This window comes from Macrobrachium rosenbergii, chromosome 55, assembly GCF_040412425.1.
Source record: "Macrobrachium rosenbergii isolate ZJJX-2024 chromosome 55, ASM4041242v1, whole genome shotgun sequence".
NCBI lineage: Eukaryota > Metazoa > Arthropoda > Malacostraca > Decapoda > Palaemonidae > Macrobrachium > Macrobrachium rosenbergii.
The window spans coordinates 67,885,486-67,900,935 of NC_089795.1; the positions used below are offsets into that span (position 1 = coordinate 67,885,486).

General features: G+C 36.8%; 1 long non-coding RNA gene across 2 annotated transcripts in view; it reads left to right on the forward strand.

Annotated features, from left to right (window-relative positions):
• The first annotated feature begins 5,539 nt into the window (after positions 1 to 5,539).
• The window catches only part of LOC136835379 (uncharacterized), a 638,801-nt gene continuing 628,890 nt past the window's right edge, over positions 5,540 to 15,450 (forward strand). The window contains exon 1 of one of the 2 annotated variants that reach the window (XR_010852120.1): positions 5,540 to 5,864. This is a non-coding gene — a long non-coding RNA (uncharacterized lncRNA). The remainder of the gene's footprint in view (positions 5,865 to 15,450) is intronic. The other variant, XR_010852119.1, reaches the window with a different exon arrangement.

The following is a 15,450-nucleotide window of genomic DNA, read 5'->3' on the forward strand; positions in this document are numbered from 1 at the left end:
TTGGACCTTTAAGATTTCAGACTGATGAACGATAAATATACTGTACAGAAAATTTTGAATTTTGGAGCTGGTAAGCTTGTATAAAAAGTTAAAAAAAAAGGTGGAAAACTATATTTTTCAAATAGAAATGGGAAGGAAAACCGAAATGTCGCCTGTTTGAGTGATTTTATTCAGTAATCAGATGATATTTATGTCTAAATTGCGTGACAGTGCTGATACACTGGACATGGCCAAGCACAAGACACTTGAAAATTTCCTTGCATTTTTGTGTGTGATTAGTGCTGTAGGTGTGATATAATAGAAGTTTTTATTATTGCTGTTGTGGACAGTTACAGAAGGCGATATAGACGTCTTTGGAAAATACTGTACCGAGTGTCATGAAGTGGCATTAAGGCAGATCATAGACAAGGAGACCTAGTGGTATCCTGGACTAAATTCTAAGAGGTCTGGACCAACACTCGAGCTTCCATGAACCGCGAAGAGAGAAGGTGCAAGAAACAGACCCCCAGAGACTGTTCAAGAATAAATTCCAGTGCTCTTTTGGAACCGGATGACATTAGCTCAAGAGACCCGTTATCATTCGCACTTCAGAAATGTCAGTGTCATGTCTGTTGAAATGCAAATTCATTCTTGTGTTGTTCATTGATGTGATCACACTCGGCTCTTCCACATCGTTCTATGTTTTTGTCCCTTTTGTGTCATTTTTTCCTTCCTGTCTTATTTGCCTTAGCTTTATTATTCTTATTATCACGATTCATTTACCTGCTTGTAGTTCTTATAACCTGTCTGTGGATAGGCTCTGTGATTTAACTGTGATATAAATTAGTCAGGGATCTGTTTATCGTATTTATGGAGTAAATACATACACACAACCGTGCTGTAGTAGTGCTTACTTGGCAAAGATTGCTCTCCTCTTTTCTCCTTGTGTCTTGGAGTTCGTTCTGTAACGTCATTTCTAATCTAAATGTACTGAAGACATTCTTAGTATTCTGCAAGTTGAAATACCTGGACTGTCTGTTGTGCTGAAGCAACGTCACCTGCACTAATCAGTTGGAATTTGTGTACAGTCATTTGGAAACTAACCGATTGATAGATAGCCAAGTTATAACCTAAACAGTTATTTCCTTTCTCACCTTCAAATTGCATTCGTTTCTTAGGCACCAAAAAACGATATGATTTTGATAAGCCTTACTAGATTACTGAAAAAAAGCAACTTATTAGTAACATTATTCTTAGTCTAGTCATAACTGTCAATATTGTTGTCTGATATAAGAACGTTTTTCTTTTTTTTTGTTTTGTTTATTTCCTGAAGCCTACCCTGTTTTCATCGTCTTGACACGAGAGAAAGTTTGACGTAGGTAGTGTGGGAGTTTCCTTTTTTCTTCCGGAATGCAACAAGAATATCTCCGTGGAAAACATATCTTGTAAGTTATACTGTAAATAATCTTTTTAAGTGGTTTCTTATGTTGTCTTTGCTTTCGGACGCGAGCAGTGATAAATAACAAGAAAGTCTACATACCATCTCTGGACTGTGTGATTCCTTTATGTATGAATGAGTGATGGTGATGACCGCTTTATTATTATTATTTTTATTTCACGTGGAGTCTCACAATAGAGGCCAAACCTTCATTTGTCTTCCTTTCAATCATTCCCCAAAAGCTTCACGAAACGAATCCCTTGTAGAGCTGAATCGAAGCTCGAAAACCAATCAATCATCGTCGATGTTTTCCTCAGCTGAATGGCTTTGGAATTAGGACACTTCCTCTCGTTCGTATTTCTTTTTTTTTTTCTGGGTGGAGCAACTCTCGATTATCGCGATGCCTTTGGGATTTGCCGGGGTTCGATGTCGCTGACATGTTGCTGGAGATGTTATCCTGGAAGTGTTGCCTAAAGTTGGGAAGTTGCTAGTTCGAGAGGAGTTTGTGTCGTGTTGAGTTGCAATTATACTTCCATGAGGCACCAAGTGCTTCATAACATTTTTTTTTAAATTTTTTTTTTTATTCAGATCCAATATTCTTGGTATAAATAACAGAGTCAATTTGATTTCATTCTTGATTATTTGCAAATTAAAGAGTTTATATTTTTTCTAAATTTACACATGAAACTTTTTAAAAAAGAAAAATTCTACACAAACACGTAGACATGTTATGTATATATATATATATATATATATATATATATATATATATATATATATATATATATATTATATATATATACATATATATACATATATATATATATATATATATATATATATATATATATATGAGTATATATATATATATATATAATGCTTTATTACCAACACTGAGAACTAAAAAAGCTTTCTATTTCATAACAGTAAGGCAAGCCATGTGCAATAACCTTTGGTTTGTTCCATAGTAACAACAGCCTTAGAAAATAGAAAATCTATGAATTATATCTTTGCATAGCTTTTACAAATTTTAGACGTGAATTTCCGAGTTTTCCCATATAAATTCGTGAGATGATCTCGGGAGCAGCAAAAAGAATTTGTATTAAAAATTTGCTGCGATTGTAACTGTTATACAGTGTATAATGGTTAAATATCTATCATCTTAAACAACAAAGTGATTTGGTTCTGTGCGTCTGTCATCCGCTCAATGCTGTAGCCATAGTTTTTTTTTTTTTAATTAAATTTTTTTGTTATTTGTTGTAAAAGAAATTATACGGAAGGAAGACTTTGCCCTTTGCATCTAAATTTCTTTTCGTTATATTCCCGAGCTCTCTCTCTCTCTCTCTCTCTCTCTCTCTCTCTCTCTCTCTGTCAATCACTTAATGCAAGCTGATGACATCTATTAAACTTCTGGACCGTATCTTCTTAAGTCTTGCAACATTTAGGAAAGAATTACTTCCACTCATTCACTTCTATGAAGGAATCACAAATATGTCATTTCTGATGTCCATATATTTTGTATTGTGTGAGTAATACTATGCGTTGTATTTTTTACTGAATTGTAAGAAATAAAGTCATGTATATGGAAATGGCTCTGATTTCAAAACCTTAGGAGTGTTAACATTTTTAAGTGTTACAGAATAATATTTTCTGATGTTTTTCGTGTTCTTGGGGTAGTGGTCGATGTAACAACTTTGATACTACGACGTGATTACCATGCTACTTATCACAAGATCCTAACCCCGGCCCACCTTTGGAAGGTGCAATCTAAGTGATCTCCGTGGCTGACTGGTGGAAGGCCTATAGATCGTTTACCTTTCTAAGATCGCTAGGGTGGGGCGAGTAAGGAATTCCTGCGGTGTCAAACGTCTCATTGTTATGATTAGCTCACTTTGATAGGTCTGGGAATCGCTCCTGGCCTTCTAGCCATTCCTTAAGACTTACTGAAGACCGTTAGACTACACTCATGTGGCGCCACCCTTTCCACATTCCATTCTCTTTACATGACCAGTCCATCTCAAATGACTGAGGTCGTTTCTCTTCATTTCACGCCCTTGAGCCCTTCTCACTCTGCACATACTACGCAGACAATAATATTTATCTTGACAACACATATTTTATTTATTTATGTATTTATTTATTTTGCTGCCATCTCTTAAAAGCTTTTGCATTCGCTGGTCAGTGATTCATCTCTTGTTTCTTCATATTCTATAACATTTGCCCCTATATACCTTCATGAGCCAACCACTTCCATTTTCCACCAACCAAACTAATAATCATCGCACCACTTCCCAACTTCCGTACCATCAGTTCCTTACAGCTGCTGCGTTGAAATAAGGAACAAACAGAAAAAGAGGATGAAATCATCATAATTAGGGCTCCAGCTGTCATTACCTGTAATTACCTAAGATCCGCTCTAATTGTAGAACCTTACAGGTAAGAGGAACAGGTAAGTATTCAAGCGGTACAAGTTAATTGGGTACGAGTTTATACATAAGCTTCGGGAATTAAAACTTTCGAGAATCCCCATCACACAGTAATGACTGCTTCTCGGTTCTTAGTGATATTAGGTAAAAATAAACGGTGAACTTTGATTACTGTAGTCTATTCGTGTGTGTGTGTGTGTTTTTTTTTTTTTGAGTAATAATGGGAATCATGCTTACAGTCACGAGCATCGATTTCCAGGTGATACAAACTTGCGTCGTTTAGAGTAATCGCTCCAGTTTCTTACACATTCATAGTTCATTACACAGCGAAGCACCTTTTGATATCAAAATATTTTAAGTATGAAATATCTTTCTGCGCATGACTGAAATACATTTTAAACTTGTGATATAAATGACACGCACAAAAATTTGAAATCCTTTCATAAATAGAAGAGCGAGCAGCTCCGACTATCCTAAATAAAATTTCGCGGCCAGTACTGCCCCAAGAGAATGGATTTTGTATTATGCTTACAATCTAATGGAATAAGTATAAAACAATGTTTATTTGAATAGCAAGTTTCCAAGGAACGAAATGCAAATGAGAGAATTACTGAGACCAGGAGTGTTAAGATATTACACCGATAAATTGGTGTCGAATCATTTTCAACGAAAATGTTAATAAAATCGGCTAATACATTCCGTGACCAAAGTAAGAAAAAATAATGAAAAGTGATTTTGTATACCTTCCGCTTAAGGAATTCAAGCCCAAGATTGCAGATCATGGTACAGAATATGACATATATATATATATATATATGTATATATATATATATAAAATATATATATATATATATATATATATATATATATATATATATATATATATATATATATATATATATACATATATATATATATATGGTATAGGCTGCTGCCATCTTTGGAGACTGTGGTAAAAAAGTGAATCATGGTTGAGTGGTGCAGTGCTAAATTAACGTTTATTAAATGTATGAATTGCTGTTAGCCTAACGCCCACTGGTCCACACAGAGACATAGTGGTGCAGCGCTAGCGACTGTTGTGGTTGAAAAAGATTGTGGGTGCGGGGTTGGGTCTAGCAACCTCATCCTTAGATTTGTTAGGAAAGTGGTAATACACACATATAAAAGATATATATATATATATTATATATATATATATATATATATATATATATATATATATATATATAAAGAGAGAGAGAGAGAGAGAGAGAGAGAGAGAGAGAGAGAGAGAGAGAGAGAGATGGTATGAAAGTGTATCACATTAACCGTCAAATAAGATTGCCGCTGAGTAAGGTACCATTTATTGCATTACCTTCGGCAAGTGTATCGCCTTCTTTGCCTCAGCAAGGGTTGGGCGAAGAATGGGAAACTACAGGAGCATCGAGGGGAATGGTGATAGCCGAGGTCTAGAGAATACGTATCCTGTAGACCTTGGTGATAGCAACGAGTACTGGTGTATCACAAACAAGAAGGAAACGAGAAATGTCATACTGATAGCCAATATGGCACCCGGAAATAAGACCTATTAACGCACGGAAGTAGAACGTAATACACTGGAGAAGGAGATGCCTTGAGTGTTAAAAGGCTCTTGGGGCGAAGTGCGTGATGATCAACTTTTATGAGAGACGAGTGCGCTTATAAAGATGTTAGCTGTACGGTTGTGAGTTTAAGGCCTTTTCAGCCGGTTTAGGCAAAATGCTTGAAGTACGTAAGGTAAAAACTCATTTACTGCAATATTTCAGCACTGGAGTAGATATGATATTTATATTCCTAGTGGGTATTTATGAATCGATGGTAAAAAGATTCCAGTGAGGACATTTTAGAACCAGTACTGTTCCATGTCCCCATGTCAACATTACACGCTGCCTCGACGGTTTCAGTAGGGCAGGCGATCAAATTCAAGTTCAGTGCTGTGGTTTTTCTTAAAGTGTTCAGTACGAGATGCAGAGAAGAATCATCAGGCAGAATGAACAATTATGGTAGGTTTATGAGTATATGTATGTTCACGCAACGGTATTTAGTTTTAGTGTAAAAGGACATTTTTTTTTTTATCGGTATGTTAGCCTACTCGAAGCCCTGATTGTCTAGGGTGGGCGAGCACTTCCTACGATGTAGCGAGGTCTTTGCATACGGACTTAATTTGGCAGTTTTCACAACCAAAGATGTCTTATGGAAACAAATTTTTATTAGTACACATGGCCATGAGAGTAAACAGTATTCTTTCGTGTCTATAGAACAGCTTTTCGTATTATATTTCAACTGCATATAGGTTTTCATCGATGTGGTATTCCGGGTTTTTGATAGATTTGGTAGCCGAGTTGCTGGAACCTGGAAATTTTCTTTTTGATGAGGAAATTTGCATATTGGTGGAGGATGTGGAAGAAGTTAGGTCAACTTGGCAGTGGAAATTTGGTATGCTCTTTATTAGGGAGGGAGTATTCCCTCATAATGTTCTTTCATTTCAAATTTCAGCGCAACAAAACAAGTAAGCCTAGGTCGAACTGTTGGCAGGTTACTCTCAACTTGGCCGTTATTGTAGGCTAATGAGGAAAAAAAAATTAAGTTTTAGGTGGTTTTGGTGACTTAATTTCTTTGGAAGTTAAACTTGTTTACTATGTGACTTAAACATGTATATCAGAAAGGTCGAGATGAAGGTTGACATCGTTATCGAATGAAGTTAGTTAATTTTTTCTTTGCTTCGTAGCAAATATGAACCAAACAAAAAAGACACACGAAAGAACACATTCGTCACCAAACTGCGCTTTCTATGGCCTAGTCGTATCCCGTCTGATACTGTAACTGACAGATTTTTCAATAATATTCATGGTACTTGGAGGGGAGATAAAATTTGTGATTCAGGCAGTCTAAGACATAAATAGAACTTATAAAATTGAAAAATTAACCAGATCATGTCTCTGCCGATTGTCAGCCTATTTCCAGCTTAGGTCTGGCGGTATCAATAGTACCATGTTGGACGGAGAACCAACGAGGAGACAGAGAGAACCCAAGGTAAATTTGTTATAAAACACATTTCTTCCCATTGTTTAGTTTTTTAGACTATATACTTGCCTTCGTTGCAAGTCGAAATTTAACGGTCCTTGACGATTGTCAAAGGCTTAGGCGAAAGTCCTCTGATCTCTCTCTCTCTCTCTCAGTACCAGTGCTGTTTCTGCCTCTGCCCTGTTTTTGCATATTTGTCAGCCTGTTCGTCCATTTCTAACTCTATGAAACTAAAGGAAAAATAAACCATTATTTTTTGCTGGTGAAATTTCATAATGTAACGTTAACTGTAAGTCATTAAATTTTACCTTTGTTTTGAATGCGCACTGATTAAACGAGGGAACGACTACTTGGTGCAAAACAAGATGAATTCGCACGTAAAATTCTGAGAAAAACACTTATTTGTTAATACTAATATTATTTAATATTTGATAATGAAAAAAGCATCGTATTTGTCACGAAAGCTTTTCAAACTTCGTCAGTGTCTGTTGACTGGAAGGGAGCTGGAGGAAGTTGCCATTAGTGATTGAAATGAAATTATAAACTACTGGTAAACTACTTCAATCTATGTCTGTAATGTTTCAAATTTTAACAATTTTTTTACTGGGAAGGTAGTGTTGATTGGTGTGTGTGTGTGTGTGTGTGTGCGTGTATGTGTGAACGTGTGTGTGCTACTACGTGTGTGTGCTATTACGTGTGTGCACATGTGTACGGTGTTTATGAGAGGGGGGAGAGAATATAGTGCATTTTTCCCAGAAAGACGATATACTAAATGAAGTGATTGAACAATCCGTCATTGTGACTGTTCCTTTAGTTACATTGGTGTATATTATAGAAAGTTATTAGTCGCATAATATTATGAGATAGATCAGGGCCTTATGCACTGTAGTTCGTTGCAGGCTATCGCCTGAGTTTCTCTCCAGGCTTTGTTTCCTGCAAAATAATTTATGAGCAGACTTCATTCGAAAACGATGTTGGCCTTAACTTCTACATTTTGTGATATGCGTGTTTATTACTTTTAACATGCTCTCTTTAGTGCCAGTATCCTAGAGTAATTTAGACATTCATGCTTCCAAGTCTCAGAATTGCTTAACAGAAGAACCGGTCTAATTGTTAAACAAAAAGTGACATGAACATTGCAAAATAAACCAGTCAGCTTTCAAATTATCGGGCGATTTTGACTATTCAATTCTGAAATAACAGTGTGTCATGTATGTCTTCCCTTTCCCCACCCCGACACACAAGAAAGCTTTAAAAATCGGTGCTCGTTTTGATGGTTGTGCATTATGGATTCATTAGCTATTAAAATTATGATAGAACAGAAAACTTACAGCAAAGTATCTAGAAAACAATGCTAGGTAACAAACAACAAAATATCTAGAAAACCTAATGCTAGGTAACACACTAAAGCATCGTAGTATTATAGAGGACACACTAGTCAAATTCACTAAACGGATTATTACCATATACTGCGATATCTTCGTTTATACACCACGCATTTCATTTGTCATTCAGTAGTAAAAACGACAGCGGTTGCATTTGTAGGACTTGAATCTCACATTTCCACATCAATGTTTTATCCTCTGAATCATCAGGTAAGAAATCTTCACATTACTTGAACATGTAAACGCAAAACGTACCAGACCCAATCATGGGCGGTTTACTCATGTAAACTAACTAACAATGCCTTTAACAAGGCCGGTAATGAATATGACCACATTTTACAGTATTTTATGAGACTTCAACTTCCAATTTGTAAATGTATAAATAGAAATACATTCGTAAATAATCACTCACTTAATTCTCTTGCATTTCACTTTTGAAATCACAAGTTCTTACTGATTATAACTTTGAACGGCAAGTTAATTTTTATTTAAAATTGTTTGTTCACTGCAAAGAAAAAATTAGGATCCCCAACTTTAATCAGGATTGTGTTATATATATATATATATATATATATATATATATATATATATATATATATATATATATATATATATATATCTAGGTTATTTAGCAGATGCAAGATAAGTGACGTAGAAGAACAATGTTGCTGTTAAGTAGATCGAGCCAGAAATAACGTGTTGTGTTTGTAGATTTAGCTGGCCTTATGCCAGCACGGGCTCCGTGAACAGCCCATAGACCCAAAACTACAGAATTCTATTTGTGGTAATAAGTGAAATAGAATCTCCATTCTTATACCGCACTTATATGCAGGCAATTGTATCTAGTTCTACGTTTTATTGTCTATTTTGATCATTAGATTTTTCACATTTTTCATGTCGAGAGTGATGTTTCCTTGATACTAGATTCCCCTTTCGTCTCTCAACAATTGAAGATTTAAATGAGTTTAATTAAAAAAATTTCAGGGCCGCTAAGGTATTCATCACATATTTTGTTTAGCCTATTTAGGGCTCGATAAAGTTGAAGTACCTAACTGACCTGAAACTTCTATTTCAAATAAGTTACCTAAGTAATTTGAAACTGCCCTTTCAAAGATGTTATGTTATCCCCTAATCAATCGTAGTGGCTGGGTGCAAGCCTTGGAACGTATTTTGGACGCTTATCTTGTAACTGAAAAGCTGAAGTATTCTAGTAAAATGTCCGTTATGCGCATAGCCAAGCCCAGAAGCCTACACTTCAAAACACCACAGCCTCATATGTAGGCCTATATGGAGAGGCAAAAATCAAATTGCTTGTTGTCACTAATGAACCGGAAACAATCTGTGAATTTCGTATCAGTATTATGTAAAATACAATTTTATTTTTTTTCGTGAGAAATTTAGATTTATTGTTGAAAGTTCGAACAACATTTTCCGTTATGCATAAAAAGTTATGACAGAATTGGAAGCTTTGCTTAATTTTTGTTAGTAGCCAGTTAAACATAAACAAGGAAGCTGAATGTCACTGGTAATAAAATATTTACGCTAATTTACCTTGCTCACTGTTGGAAGGGTTACATTGTAATGAATGATTTTTTTTTTGGTAATAAAATATTTGCGCTGATTCGGTTTGCTCAGTGTTGGAAGAGTTACAATGTAATGACTTCATTGTGAGGGCTCATATTATGATAATGCTGATACGTACATTCTGATGTGTGTGCAGAGTACTGAATAATATTTTAGAGACGTCAAGGGACATTTCACTGCTAAAGAAAATTGATTTGCTTCGAATGTCACCGACTTTTAATATTTTTATTTAATGATCGGCTTCGTTATAGAGCAGTGTTAGTTTAATTTCAGTGAAACATATGACTTAAGTCTTGCGAGAAAAAACTAATTTGGGTGGTACTTCACATTGGGTGGTTCTTCACACAGGTGTTATTCTCTCCAACTACCAGTCCTACATATCAGTAACATGCGGTAAATTGGTTGTTACTGTGATGCTTCCTGACTGGTTAAGGTGACTAGGCTATATATTTCAAAATGTTACAGAGGCTGCTGACTTCATGCTCTCTCTGCGCTTGCACTTTACAATGCGTGATGAATCGGGATGTGAATTAGACTTCCAACATTCTTTCGTCCCCTTTATTTTTCTTGTTTTCACCCTCCCTGAGCTGACAAAGTCTGCTCGTTTTCTTGTCGATTACCCTTTGCATGCTTTGTCTCACAACTTGAGGCCCCAGGTCGGTTCCAGAGTGAGCACGTTGCCCCATAAAGTCTCCTGGCCTAAGCAGTGATTTATGTACACGGTATTTCGTCGCCGTGTCGGTCGTAATTAGGATGGATAAGGGCATGGTAATAGAAGTTATGCTAACACCCCGGGAAAAGGATTTGATTATATATATATATATATATATATATATATATATATATATATATATATATATATATATATATATATATATATATATATATATATATATATATATATGTATATATGTGTGTGTGTGTAATGCATGTGTGTGTGCATGTATAAAAATGTGTATGTGCCAGCAGAATAATTCTGAAACGCATTGAGCAATTTCAACCAAACTTGTTACACATATGACTTACTATATGGAAAAGAATACTATGGGGGTAAGGCATCACTGGCACCAAAGGGGGCGCTGTGGGAAGGGGGTGACGTAAAAATAACCGAAAACGACAGATATTAGTATGTAATCCATAGTTTCCAAGTTCAGCCCCAATAAGAAGGGGGGTGGGAAAGGGGTGACATGTAAAGATAACTGAAAACGACAGATATTAGTGTCTAATCCATAGTTTTCGAGGTCTCTGAGGTGAATAGTGACACTTCCAATGCCCTTTAAGTCTAAGTTCAGCCCTGACAGGAAAGGGGGTGGTGAGAAGTGGGTAGGAAGGTGGTGACATGTAAAAATAACCAAAAACATAGTTTTTGAGGTTGCTTAGATGAATAATGACACTCCTGATGCCCTTTAAGTCCAAGTCCAGCCCTGATAGGAAGGTGGGTGAGAAGGGATGGGAAGCAGGGTGACATGTAAAAATAACAAAAAATGATCTGATCCATAGTTTGTGGGACACAGATGAATAGTGACACTCCTGATGACTTTAAAGCCAAGTTCAGCCCCAATAGGAAGCGTGGGGTGAGAGAGGGTGTGAAGGGGGTGACATGTAAAAATTACAGAAAATGATGAATATTAGTGCATTCCATAGTTTTGAGGTCGCTGAGATAAATGGTGGCACTCCCAATGCCCTTTAAGCCCAAGTTCAGCCCCGATAGGAAGGGGGTTTGGGAAGGTGGTGACATGTAAAAATAACTGAAAACGACAGATATTAGTGGACAATCCATAGTTTTCTAGGTCACTGAGATGAATAGTGACACTCTCAATGCCCTTTTAAGTCTAAGTTCAGCCCTGATAGTAAGGGGGGTTGAGAGAAGGGGTGAAAAATAAAATGTAAAAAACAACAGATATTAGTGTCTAATCCATAGTTTTGAGGTTGCTGAGATGAATAGTGACACTTCTGATGCCCTTTAAGTCCAAGTTCAGCCCCGACAAGAATTGGGGGGTGAGAAGAGGTGAAATATAAAATGTCAGAAATGATGGGCAATGTAACAGAAGCTAACTATCTTAACAGGAAAGGGAGAGAGAGAGAGAGAGAGGAGTGTTAGAAGAGGGGGTGAGAGAAAGAGAAAAGAGTGAGAAAGAGAGAGAGTTTATCTGTTGTCATTCAGAGTTTTCCTGGGCAGCGCTGGGTTGGTCAGGTAGTATATATATATATGAAGGTAGTTTGTTACTATTTTTACACATAAAATTATTATGATTTCATAAAGTAAGCCAGAGTTAACTTATCGAATCCAATTTACCATGAAATGTTTATGTGTGTGTGTGTGTAAATTGAATCTATCCTGACCATGATCCAGTTCAGAAGAGCTGTGCTTCGTTTTATAGTGCCCTTTCTCTGTGCAATATTCCCAAGGTAAAGTGAATCCGATATTAATGGGTTGTTTCAGGGGTCCAAGAATAAAAATCGGGCACATATAACATTAATACATATATATATATATATATATATATATATATATATATATATATATATATATATATATATATATATATATATAAATTTCTGAATGCTGTTTCGATTCGAACCCAGTTTTCTCAGGTTTAAAGCAATTGTCCATATTACCCAGATGGGGCCAAAGCAAGTATAAAAAAAAACAGGTAACAGTCGATTCAACCTGAGAGCAAATAACACTAGATGGATAAAGGATTAATGAGGCAATCTTTAACTGCTTACAGGAACCTACCAGCGAGTTTTGGATTCAAGTTCCTGACTCAGCAATGACCCAATGGACAACATTTCAATCAAATGAATTAATCCCTCTGAGTGAATAAGATAGAAATCATCAACAAAATGAATCCTCGTCTGGAAAGGGAGAGCCAACCAAATTCTGGTGACTGCACGTCAGGATCGGAAACCCAGGTCCTCAGGTGGATTGCAGCAAGTTCTGGGTTACTGCCCACTGGGGTGTGGACAAGTCTAAAAGAAGTCGGAAACATGAGAGCATCTTCCCCCTTGGGGTCTTACCTCGAATTACCGGTGCTGCAAGCTAACTGTGTGCTTTGCATACCAGCGGGCTCGGATCCCCAGGTGTGTGTGTTCTTTCTTCTTCTGCTCATACAGCAATGACCCAATGGACTGCATTTCATCTTGCTATCCCCTCTGGAGTGAATAAGATAGAAATCATCATGGATCTCAATCACTGTGAAAGTAGTGTTAGGAAGTCTTCGCGCCAGCTCCTAGTGTTCTGATCATCCAGTCGGATCGAACATATGGCCCTGGTGGAACAAGGAGGAAAGCAAGGGCGCTACCCACTGGAGCTTGATGTCTAAAATGGACGAGGGGCAAGTGCAACTAAATACCAGTTGAACCTTGAGAGCATCGTAAGCATGACCAGGCGAATTCCCTTTGGCAAGACCTAACCGTTTGCATACCAAGGCTGGGAGTTTTTCAGCCAGCTACTACCACCCGACTCAGCAAAGCACTTGCTTCATGGACAACATTTGCCAGACCTTGAATTAGTCAATCCTTCTTGAAGGAGGAATAAGATAGAAATCATCAACACACAATCAGGTGTGGAAAGAAATAAATTCTCTGTGACTCCTTTGGGATCGAACCAGGTCTCTCAGGTGCCAAGCCAAGGGCGTTACCCACTGGGCCTACAAGCCCTTAATCAAGGCCCAATTCGGAACCTGAGAAATCAAAATACATCCTGTTATTTCACATTGCTGGCCAGTGATAATTCGAATGAAACGTTGTCCATTGGGGCACCACTGAGAGAGATGACCCTCCATGCCTGCTGCCAAGTTTTGGGTGTTGCCTTTTGCACAACTGGGTAAGGTAGCAGTAGCAAGGAGTAAAGCCACTGGTAATGCGCCTCCTTCAGGTGTGCGTTAAATGAGGAAGAAAGGGGTCGTGGCTGCACTGAAAAAAGAGCCCCTGGAAATGAGGGAGAAAGGCACCCTGGCCACATTGGAAACGAAGGTGCTGGAAATGAGTGAGAAAGGAACCCTGTAAGTTGTAGAAAATTGCCCTACAGGCTTATTCAGTCTCATTTTCTTAGTGAATAGAGGGGCAATAGGTTGGAGGCCAGTCATTGACTTATCCACACTGAACAGGTTCATCCTCTAAATAATGTCAGAATGCAATCCCCACGTTCATATTTAGTTCCCATAAGAGATGGGCAATTCCTGATATCATTCATGCATACTCCAGAGGAAGAAAGACAATATTGCTAAGAATATTTTTGTGAGGTCATTGATAAGAAATATCATGGGGAAATCTAGACTGAAACTGAGGGCCTGAAAGTGCTTAAGGAATAAATAAACAAATAAAGAAATTTAAGTGATGAGACAATGCTTGATGATAGAGAACTAGAAGTCCTAAGAAGAGTATCCTTTCTTGCTTTAAATCTTCAGCCAAAAACCCTTAAGGACAGAATTAATAAACCATAAACACAAGGGGTCACTAAATGGAAATCAGCTTGCAAAAAGAGACAAGTTATAGGAAAAGGTCATAAATAATCAAGTATGAGGGAATGAAAAATAAAACTAATACACGTGAAATCAGGAGACGTCAGCAGAAAGCAGGAATGATTTTGCTCGTTGCTTAAACATGATGAGATCAGAAGATTCCACAGCTGCACAAAAGTATAAACTACTCCACATTATACTTGTAGCAAAGATAGAAACTATATAAGCATTGCGTGATCGTTAATTGTAATGACAATATTCGGTATACTTTTTCCTCTAATATCTGTGTTAAGACAGTGTGTGCAACAGTACAAGGAACGAAAAAATCTCTCTAAAATAGCTTTTACGAGAGACATTAAACAACGTCCATAGACCAATATTATGAAAGCTCTTGTGTCACTGTGGCATTCCTGTTAATTTTGGCAAACTTAAAAAGATTATTTGTGTTTTTCCTTAACAAACAAACCTGAGTCTTTATATGGATACTCTCCTGGCATAGCCAAAGCCAATTGAAGCATGAAACAAGGATTTAAATTATGTGGGCTCCTGTGCGTCGTTCTAGGAACTACTTATATATACAGGACTACTCATGCTAGTTGCTCCTTCTGACAACATATATTATATAGTATATATTATATATATATATATATATATTATATATATATATATATATATATATATATATATATATATATATCAAAAATAAGGGATGGACTAATAACATCAGAAGAAGAAAGACAATGCTACTCAGAACATTTTCATGAGATCACCAATAACAGATATGATATCAGGGCAAAATTTTGAAGATGTAATAACTTAAACTGAAGGCCTGAAAGTTCTTGTGAATGAAATAACAGTTTTGGAAGAGGAATCAGTAGTACAGAAACTTAACAGATGGAAAACACAAGGTGATTATGGAATCATTGCAGGCGTGGCTTTAGCCGGAATTGAAATGACAGAATCTGGAATGTTGAAACAAGGAAATTAGAAGTTCTAACAAAATTCCAGGTTGAAGTGGTATGCTTGTGCTTTGGACATTTACTCTAGTTTTTCTTAAAAATATCTTCTTTGTAGGATCCTCTTTATGCTTACTTGGCTTGTACTGGGTTAGGGCTGCAAGTCCTGTAAAT